Below are 10,168 nucleotides of genomic sequence, written 5' to 3'. Positions count from 1 at the left end.
CAGAAAAATTCAAGGAATCCATCTGTACCATTTCCATGCATGTTAGAACAACTTATAGCTGCTGTCTAGCACAAATCAATTAAATGGCATTTGAATAATCACATATGGAGTTTGAATTTGAATCTTATATTCAAACCAACTTCATTTAATCTGTTGCTAGTTGCATTAGCCCAAAACACATCCATTTTGCCATGTCATGATCATGCATCATATTGTGCATTGCATTGATTGTGTTCCTTTCTGTGTTGCCGGTATTTGTTCCCTCTCGATAGACGTGATACCGATGACGTGATCGTTGACACTGATGAAGACTCAATGTTATCTTCAGAAGTGCCAGGCAAGCAAAACCCCCTTGTTCATTCCGATAAAATCCCACTCTCTCGCTCCTGCTCTCTTTTACTGCATTAGGACAACAACGACATATTTGATACTTGCTGCGGTAGCTGAACCCTTTATCCTTTGCATGACCTGTCATTGCCACAGTAAATAGATGAAACCCACTAGCATGAGTAGGAGTTGTTTGAGCCCTGTTGTGCCTACTCATTCATGCTTGTTTGTCATGCCTGCTACTGCTTAGAGTTGAGTCAGGTCTGATTCATCGGGGATGAATCAGAGGCGTGTGAACATGTCCTACTGTGTGTGAACTAAGTGTGTGAACACGATTTGGTAAAGGTAGCGGTGAGAGGCCATGTAGGAGTACATGGTGGGTTGTCTCATTGCAGCCGTCCTCAGGAACTGAGTTCTGTGTTTGTGATCCATGATCAGTTACTACCACACATTGGGCTCCGGGCGCTCCAAGCCCTCTCGACTTATTAATCAACTTGATCTCTGTCCAGGAGTTGCAACTAGTTTCTGGTGTTTGTAGGCAGTGTTAGTAGTCTACCAAGTGGCACCCGGTACAGGTGGGCTTGGGACAGACTAGGCACAGTGGCCCGGTGTACCAAGTGGCACCCGGTTGGTGGGCTTGGGAACCCTGCACACATCGTTTGGGGCCGTAAGCGACACCCCGGCCGGATCTCCTTGCGGATGGAACCTGAATAGGCGATAAACCTGGACTAGAGACTTGTTCGGTTAGTCAGGTCGTGGCCGACTCCCTCGCCCGGCTTCCGCTTGAAGGTTGCCGAGGTACATGACGTGTACAGGGCGATAAGTGGCGAGAGCGTGTTCATAGACAAGTGAAAGTGGATACTCTAAAATACGCAAGATAAGCGTGAGTGCTATGGATGGCGTTCTCGTAGGGAGACGGGAGCGGATCCATAGTGGTGTATTGATATGGTGAATATGTGGACTCGTGTGCGCCACCTCAAAAGAGTTACTTGCAGTCGTAGTTCAGGATAGCCACCGAGTCAAAGCTGGCTTGCTGCAGTTAAACTCCACCACCCCCTTGTCGATAATGATGCATATGTAGATAGATCTGATGTAAGTCTTGCTGGGTACATTTGTACTCACGTTTGCCTATTTTATGTTTTTGCAGAGAGACTTCAGTCTCACTAGTAGTTCCGCTTGGACTTCGACGTTTAGCTTGTTACCTCAGCTACGATCTTGTGCCCTCGGCAGGATCTGATAGATAGTCAGGCTTCTCAGCCTTTTTCATTTATAGATGTCTGTACTCAGACATGATAGCTTCCGCTTGTGTTTTGACTTGTATGCTCTGATTTTTGGGTCATGAGACCCATGTTTGTAATGTCTCGCTCCTCGGAGCCTATTGAATAAACTACTTGAGTCGTAGAGTCATTTTGTGATGCCATGTTGTATTGCACATATCGAGCATATTGTGTGTATGTTATTGAAATGCTTGGTATGTGTGGGATCTGACTATCTAGTTGTTTATCTTTAGTAGCCTCTCTTACCGGGAAATGTCTCCTAGTGTTACCGCTGAGCCATGGTAGCTTGCTACTGCTCTGGAACACTTAGGCTGGCCGGCATGTGTCCTTCTTCGTTCCTGTGTCTGTCCCTTCGGGGAAATGTCACGCTTTGAGTACCGGAGTCCTGTTAGCCCGCTACAGCCCGGTTTACCGGAGTCCTGTTAGCCCAGTGCTACAGCCCGGACCCACTTGCTGATGACCGACACGTTCGAAGCTGGGTCATGGATGCCTGTCCCTGTAAGTCTGTGCCACTTTGGGTTTACGACTAGTCATGTCAGCCCGGGCTCTTTATCATATGGATGCTAGCGACACTTTCATATACGCGAGCCAAAAGGCGCAAACGGTCCCGGGAAAAGGTAAGACGACACCCGTGGGGATACCGTGCGTGAGGCCGCAAAGTGATATGAGGTGTTACCAGCTAGATCGATGTGACATCGAGTCGGGGTCCTGACAGCGTTGGTAGCTTTAGTTGCATTAGCCCAACACACTCATATTGCCATGTTTCATGCATGCATCATATTGTTGCACATTGTTTGGTGATGCCTGTGTATCGTTATCCTTTACGACAGGATCTGTCCCCGAGGAGTACCGTGACTACCCTAACGAAGAACCGTATCCGTGCATCGAACCATCAGGCAAGCAACCAACCATTTGATCATATCGATACAATCCCATGTTCTCGCTCCTGCTCTCTTTTACTGCATTAAGACAACGCGATTCAAACTGCTGTGTGCTACGGTAGTTGAACCCATTCCTCTGCATGACCTGTCATTGCCACAGTAACTAGATGAAACCCACTAGCATGTGTAGGAGTTGATTGAGCCATATGTATGTGTTGTTCCTACCTTGCTATGCCTGCTATGCTTAGAGTCGTGTCAGGTCTGGTTCATCTGGGTGATGGGCTAGAGTGAAATGATTATGTCGGTAATGAGAGTGGTGTGGTGAACACGATTTGGTAAAGGTATCGATGAGAGGCCATGTAGGAGTACATGGTGGGTTGTTTCATTGAAGCCGACCTTAAGCACTGAGATCTGTATGTGTGATTTAAGAATCAGCTACTACCATGCATTGGGCCCGAAACCAATGGACCCTCTCGACTTCTTATTCACCCTAGTTCTCCGTCCAGGAGTTGCAAGTAGTTTCTGGTGTTTGTAGCCTACTGGAGGCCGTGGACAGCGCTGACCGTAGGGGTGGGCTGTGATGCGGTAGGTACGTGGCCGGGTGTACCGAATACCCGTTAGGTATCTCGAGAACCCTGTTCACATCGTTCGGGGCCGTATGGGAAACCTCGGCCGGACTCCCTGCGGATGGAACCTGAATAGGCGATAAACCTGGACTGGAGGCTTAGGTGATTAGGTAGGTCGTGGCCGACACCCACGTTGGACTTCCGCTTGAAGGTTGCCGAGTACATGTCGTGTAAACGACGGTAAGTGGTGAGAGCGTGTATGAAGAAGTACCCCCTGCAGGGTTAACATGATCTATTCGAATAGCCGCGTCCGCGGTAAAGGACTACTTGGTTGCCTATACAGTTCATAGACAAGTAAATGGAAACTGTTAAAAGCCTCAAGATAAGTGTGAGTGCCGAGGATGGCTCTTCCGTAGGAAGACGGAGGCGGATCCTCGGTAGTGTATTGAATTGGTGAGTAGTGGACTCGTGTGCGCAAAACCATTTCAAGTTGGAGTATCGTAGGATAGCCTAGCCAAGAGTCAAAGCTGGCTTGCTGCAATAACTCCACCAACCCTTCTTGATACTATGCATGTATGTAGGATCTGATGTAAGTCTTGCTGAGTACCTTTGTACTCATGTTGCTATAATCTACATTTTTACAGAAGACGCTGCAACCCCTTCTGATGGGTTCTATGTAGACGTTGACATCAACGAGTAGGCTAAAGACCCAGGTGGTGACCCTGAGCTTGTGATGGACCACGTAGTATAGCTAGGCTTTCCAAGCCTCTTTTATTTTATTAGTTGTCTGTACTCAGACAAGTTACTTCCGCTGCTGGTTTGTATGACTTGAATGTGGGGTCGTGAGACCCGTACCTTTGTGTATGCTATGTATGGCTCCCTGAGCCTTAAATAAAGTACTTGTGTCGTAGAGTCATGTTGTGATGCTTCGTTGTATTTACACATATCGAGCATATTGTGTGTATGATTGAAATGCTTGGTATGTGTGGGATCTGACTATCTAGTTGTTTATCTTTAGTAGCCTCTCTTACCGGGAAATGTCTCCTAGTGTTACCGCTGAGCCATGGTAGCTTGCTACTGCTCTGGAACACCTAGGCTGGCCGGCATGTGTCCTTCTTCGTTCCTGTGTCTGTCCCTTCGGGGAAATGTCACGCTTTGAGTACCGGAGTCCTGTTAGCCCGCTACAGCCCGGTTTACCGGAGTCCTGCTAGCCCAGTGCTACAGCCCGGACCCACTTGCTGATGACCGACACGTTCGAAGCTGGGTCATGAATGCCTGTCCCTGTAAGTCTGTGCCACTTTGGGTTTACGACTAGTCATGTCAGCCCGGGCTCCTTATCATATGGATGCTAGCGACACTATCATATACGTGAGCCAAAAGGCGCAAACGGTCCCGGGCAAAGGTAAGGCGACACCCGTGGGGATACCGTGCGTGAGGCCGCAAAGTGATATGAGGTGTTACCGGCTAGATCGATGTGACATCGAGTCGGGGTCCTGACAGCGTTGGTATCACAGCTTGACTGCCTGTAGGATTACCAAGCCAAACTGGTCGAAGTTGAGTCTAGAAATTCTTTAGTTATATAAGGGAATTGATTGTGGGATGGAACGTAAGGCTCTTTTTACTCCTTATACCTCATGGCCTTCTGATCTGAGTCATCATCTTCTCTTCTACGGGGATTAAGAACTAGGCTATCTCTTCTTTCTATTAGGATCACGTGTTACTAATCCGTAGGCTTATAAGATTGTTGATTCAAGCCTCAGTTCAGTTCCTACTATCTTCCGTACGTTAATTGTTGATCTCGAAACCTTGACATTGTGCTTCTGAGTGGTTATGCCACCATTTTTGTGAATGTCTCAAATCTTTCTGAGCATTTACAGCTGTTATGCTGTCCGAGTCATCCCAGGTTTCTAAGTAGTCTGATGCAATTGCAAATCCTTTCTTCCCGTTTCAATGTACCCATGGGCCAGATTAACCACACTAATCAGTGAGTTGAGGTACTCCGTTGCCTTGACATATATGTTGGAGATATTATTATGACCCTAGGTGTCTTAGGGGGATCATCTAGTAATTTAGCCCTGATTTGTGTTCCCAGTGTGATGATTCTGGCCATCATTCTCGAAAGCATCCCGTGATGCTACTTAGTAGTAGGTATTCTATTCCTGGGTTCTTAAACCCGATATTCACCCTACTTACATCATGTTGATAGTGTTGCTAGTTCCTTTAGTATATCAGTAACCTTTGCGATAGTCCTCGAGGTCCGTGGTATATCGTTCTTCCAAATACCATGAACCATTATGGCAGAAGTTTGTTGGATCAAAAGATCACAACAGGCCCTCTATGAGTTCTCCATGCTATATTGTGACTCTGCCAGCTCAACCTTTCTGCATGGGTTATCCGGAAGAATTATGTTGAACTTTGTTCGGCATACCAACCCATGTATCCACAACCCAGAAAGTTATATGTTCTTTTGAGTTGTCTCTCTTTAGTTGCATTCTGACCCTCGTCTATCAATTGATAGTCAAGAGTATGCGTGCGTTCGTCTATCGATGCCTATTACTCTTGTGGTCCGTCAAGCCATTCTATCGCAGAATGACTAGGAGAACAAACTCCAGTACCTCTTCCATATCCAGGATTGGGTCAAAGAAGTTGTGCTCCGCAGATCAAAATGCCAATCTAGCTTCTGGTCTGCTCTACCCTGAAGTATTACCTTCTTTATGACAGGAATTTCATGAGAATTGCACCACCTTTTGTGAATTCTTGACATAGTGATACTTCTCGCCATCCTTTTCCATTCCTCGGTTCCGTGTTGTTGCAGCCGGAGTGCCGACAAGTGAATCGTGATGTGTGAAATCAATACTCCTAGCAACCTCGTTGCTTGGTAGTAAAAGGGCAATAATTTCATTCTTAGCGTGTTGGTTCTTGAATCACCATTCTAAGATTGATCGTGCTACCTTGTCCATCTTTCCGGTGCACCCTTCGATCAATGAGTTAGGATTGTGCCAATCCCTCGCTCTGTTGATCATATCGTCTTGCCCTGAAAAGCAAGATTGTTCCTGAGCTTAATAGCATATCGGTGGTTGTGATTTTCCGATTATCTTCTCGGAAGTATCACCGGGTCGTCACCCGACCGCTATGTTGAGCTCGTAATCAAGTTGGTTTATCCTTGTAAACCACCCCTTCTCCGAGAGTCTGTGTTGGATACCCCTGAGCTAGATGGTTAAGCTGAACGATAACTTGGAGGGTTGGAAGATAAAAGCTTGCCTGACTTAGTTCGTTCCAAAGGGATATTCTTGTGTAGTGTGTGTTGAAGAAAGATGATATCTTCTTCGATTGGTCCCTGTGATCAGTTGCTGGACCTATCGTCTTATCAAACCTTTGATTTGAGTGTGGGCTATCGTCAAATCAAGTCAGAACCAACGATGTTCATAATGTTGTCTTCCTCGTGGTTGATCCCTCGAGCATACACCATTATATTTTTTGGGTCTGACCAATGCTATCACTGTGTTCACACGATGGTGGAAGTCCAGTGATATGGAAATTCCGATGAGTTGTTGTTGAGTCCATTGACAACATCCTTATCTCCTCCATGATGTTGTTGAGCATTAAGCTAGTGTTGGAAACTTTGTAAACAATGCCTTCGAGTTCCGTCTCTGAGGTATATGTTTGGATGAAAGAAGTGACTTCCTTTGATTCACGTGCATTTGATGTAAGTTGCCGCCGTGAATTCGAGAAAGCATGTTTTTACCTCCTCTGGAACCATCCCAAGTCAGTTATGCACGTGCGAAGTATTCTGTGGTTTGATAGACTGATCATCTTCATTCCATATGTGTATCCTAGCACACCAAGCCACTGACTGATTTGTTCAAGGAGAAAGAGTATCTTCATAAGAGCTAATCCGGACTTATGAAAGAACTTCGATATCCTCGCTGATGGTTCCCAACCAGAACTCGGTAGTGTTTTATTGTAAGACTACCATGTGATCATGCTTGTCTTGGACAACGTGTTCACATGTTTGTAGCAGAACCAGCTCATGTTTTGGAGCTTGCTATCGTAGTTCATCTCCCGAGAATCCCGCAACGTCATCTCGTCGATTTGTGTTGCAAACTTCCGTTTTTCTTCCTAGACTCGATGAGTCTGGAATATCCTGACACCAACCAGATCTGAATTTCAGGCAGATATGATGGTTGGAATATTTCCCAAGAATTATAATATTGGTCGCGCGATAATCGGTAAAGTGGATGTCGTGGCCAACACACCCAGCCGGAAGACCTGTTATTATAATATCTTGATTGATGAAGTTGGCCACCTCCCCATAAGGATTTCGTAGGGTTTACTCCCTAGTTGTTCCTTATGGATTTTTGTGTTCCTGAAGTCCGACCTTTACTTGATGTTCTAGTTAGCAAACCATATCTAAGAATGGGTTACACTAGCACGTCAAGGAGAACATTAGAAGCGGAGTGCTAAATGTCTCTCGGTCGATCATCCAGATTTTATTTGCTTGGCCTCGCTAAGGTGAAATCTGAGAAAGTGTTATCCTCCTTCGCATCTGCATCGTCCATCGCTATTCATCATGGTAGTATGTTGTGTTGTCAGCACCCTTGACGCGGTTGTTGATAAAACCTTGATGATTGTGGAAATGCTCAAGTTCTTGAGAGCACGCACAAGCGCTACATGTTATCATCGGCTCTAACTGGGATTCCTCTCAGTTTCCTCGGCAATGCTATAACCCTTTCAAACAGTGAATCCACTCTCTATTGTTGGGTTCTTCCCCAGTTACCAGAATCATTCCCAGCATTTGCATTTTGTTCCCAGCTTGCACCGCCAATGTGCCATTCTACCATGGGTCTCTTCCATTTCCGGTGATAAGCAAATTCATCCATTACGTTGTCTTCAACAAGGTAATCCACATCATCCAAGTCCGAGTATGCCATTCTACTGACCCCCTCCAAATGATCGCTTGTGATTGCCTTAGGCTGGTATAAAGAGTTTCAATGATCTTTGAATCAAAGGTAATTCTTTTTGCCACTTAAGGGGATAATCTACGAATCACCCTCCTTCAGGATGTTTCGTCGTGGTATCATGGCAACTCAACTCCTCGCTACGTGGACAATCGTTTACCACCTTATTAGGTGTGGAATCGTTGTCTACCTAGTGAACCTTCGTCATCCGTTTCTTCCACTCCTCTTGATGTGTATCTCGTGTCTCAACCCGAGAGATGGTCCTATGCCTCATTCCGTGAGTTGTTCGATCTTCAAGAAGATCGACCCTTCTAGAGTCTCCTTCTTCCCTCCATGTCATGATGGCAGGATTTCTCAGAGCAAGACATCAAGACAATGATGGTGAATGAATCAACGTTCAACTGAAGTGCACCCTGGATCGTGAAGATTATACTAGTTGCGTTTCCCCTTCACCTTACCTTACGCTTGAATCTCGAGACGAGATTCTTGTTTAGTGGGGGTGAGTTGTCACATCCCTAGCTTCTGGTAATGCACTAGGCTAGACCTCTTGCTGCATCATGTTTAAATTCAAATGAAATTTGAATTGAGGAATTTTCAAAGCCTCAGAAACCTCTAAAAATAACCAACATTTAAATTCTCTCAAATGAGTCCAAGAAAATGTTCCTGTTATTCTATAGAAATATTGGTAAGAGGTAAAAATTCAACCAATATTTCTTGGAGTCACAGAAATATTTATTTTGCCCATTTGAATTAATTTAATAACTATTTGCATTGGATAATATATTATATATAATTAATATATATCCAATAATTCTGGAACATTTTATGTGGCTTGGTATATCTTAGTTCTAGCCACATAATTATTTTCAGGATTTTATAAAATGGTTTAATATTTTACTAAACCAAAACAAAACAGAACAAAATAGAAAACAGAAATAATTAGAAAAAGACAGAGAGAGAAGGGAATTACCTGGCGCCACTTACCTGGCCCAGCTGGCCAGCCCATCTGGCCGGCCCAGCCCACCTCCTCCTCCCCCTTGTCCTCTTCCTCCTCTGCCAGGAGGACGGACACCGCACGCACGCGCGCACGCGGAGGCCTCCACCTCCTGCTTCGCCGTGGCAGCCTCCCCGACTCCCTCGCGACACCACGGAGACGCCCTCGCCCCCTGCACCTCCCCTCTCTCCCCCTGGACCCCATTCCCTCCTCTGTTTCCCTCTCGCGCACACCACCGAGCGGAGCTCGCCGCCACCGACGCCGATTGCCGCAGCCACCGTGCACCCCTAGCCTCGCCGATGCACCCAGGAGCTCCGCCTCGACCCCCTCTTCCTCCCCACCGATCCACAGCCCTCCGGAAGCCCTGCATCGCCGCCATCGCCGTCGTCTTCTACCTCGGACCCGCCGGCCATCTTCGTCAAATTCGCCGGCTCCGGACCGTCCCCGACCTCGCCGAGCATCTCTTCGTGACCGTGGTGAGCCCCCGGTCCTCTTCCCCCTAATCCCGCCTTCGTTTGCTTGCCGTAGCCGCCGCCCCCTTGCTCACCGTAGCCGTCGCCGCGCGGGCTCGTCGCCGGCGAAGCCCCGGTGACCAAATGGCCCCGCGCGTGCGTCCGTTGCACTCGCAACGACCCGTGGAGTAACGCTAGCGTGGCAGCTAGCTCGTCTGCAAGCTGCAGCGCTAACCCCGCACCCACCCGAGCTCCGGCCGCCGCCTCGCTCGCTGCCGGCACCGATTCCGGCCGCCCCGAGCGCAACTGACTCCACCAAGAGCTTCGGCTCGTCCCCAGCTCCTCCTAGATGCCCTCCGCGGCCCATTTGGTCGCCGGAGTGGCCAAAACCACTCTCGCCGCCGCGTCGGGCTCGCCGGCGGCTAAACGCCGGCAGCCGACTTTGACTTTGACCACGGGTGGGCCCCGGTTGACTCTCCTGAGTCAATGACAGGTGGGGCCCAGCCCTGTTAACTATTAGGATTAGTTTAATTAATTTTAGTTAAGCTAATCACACTGACATGTGGGTCCCAGTGTCAGGTTTGACCTGGACCCGGTCTGTTGACCTGCTGAGGTCAGCATGACGCAATGATGACGCAGATAATCATTTTCTAAAATAATTCAGAAAATCCAGAAAATTGTATAAACTTCTAAAATTCATAGAAAATTAACCG

The sequence above is a fragment of the Triticum dicoccoides genome, chromosome 1B (assembly GCF_002162155.2).
Source record: "Triticum dicoccoides isolate Atlit2015 ecotype Zavitan chromosome 1B, WEW_v2.0, whole genome shotgun sequence".
NCBI classification, from domain to species: Eukaryota; Viridiplantae; Streptophyta; class Magnoliopsida; order Poales; family Poaceae; genus Triticum; species Triticum dicoccoides.
Note: the sequence above shows the minus strand (reverse complement) of the source record.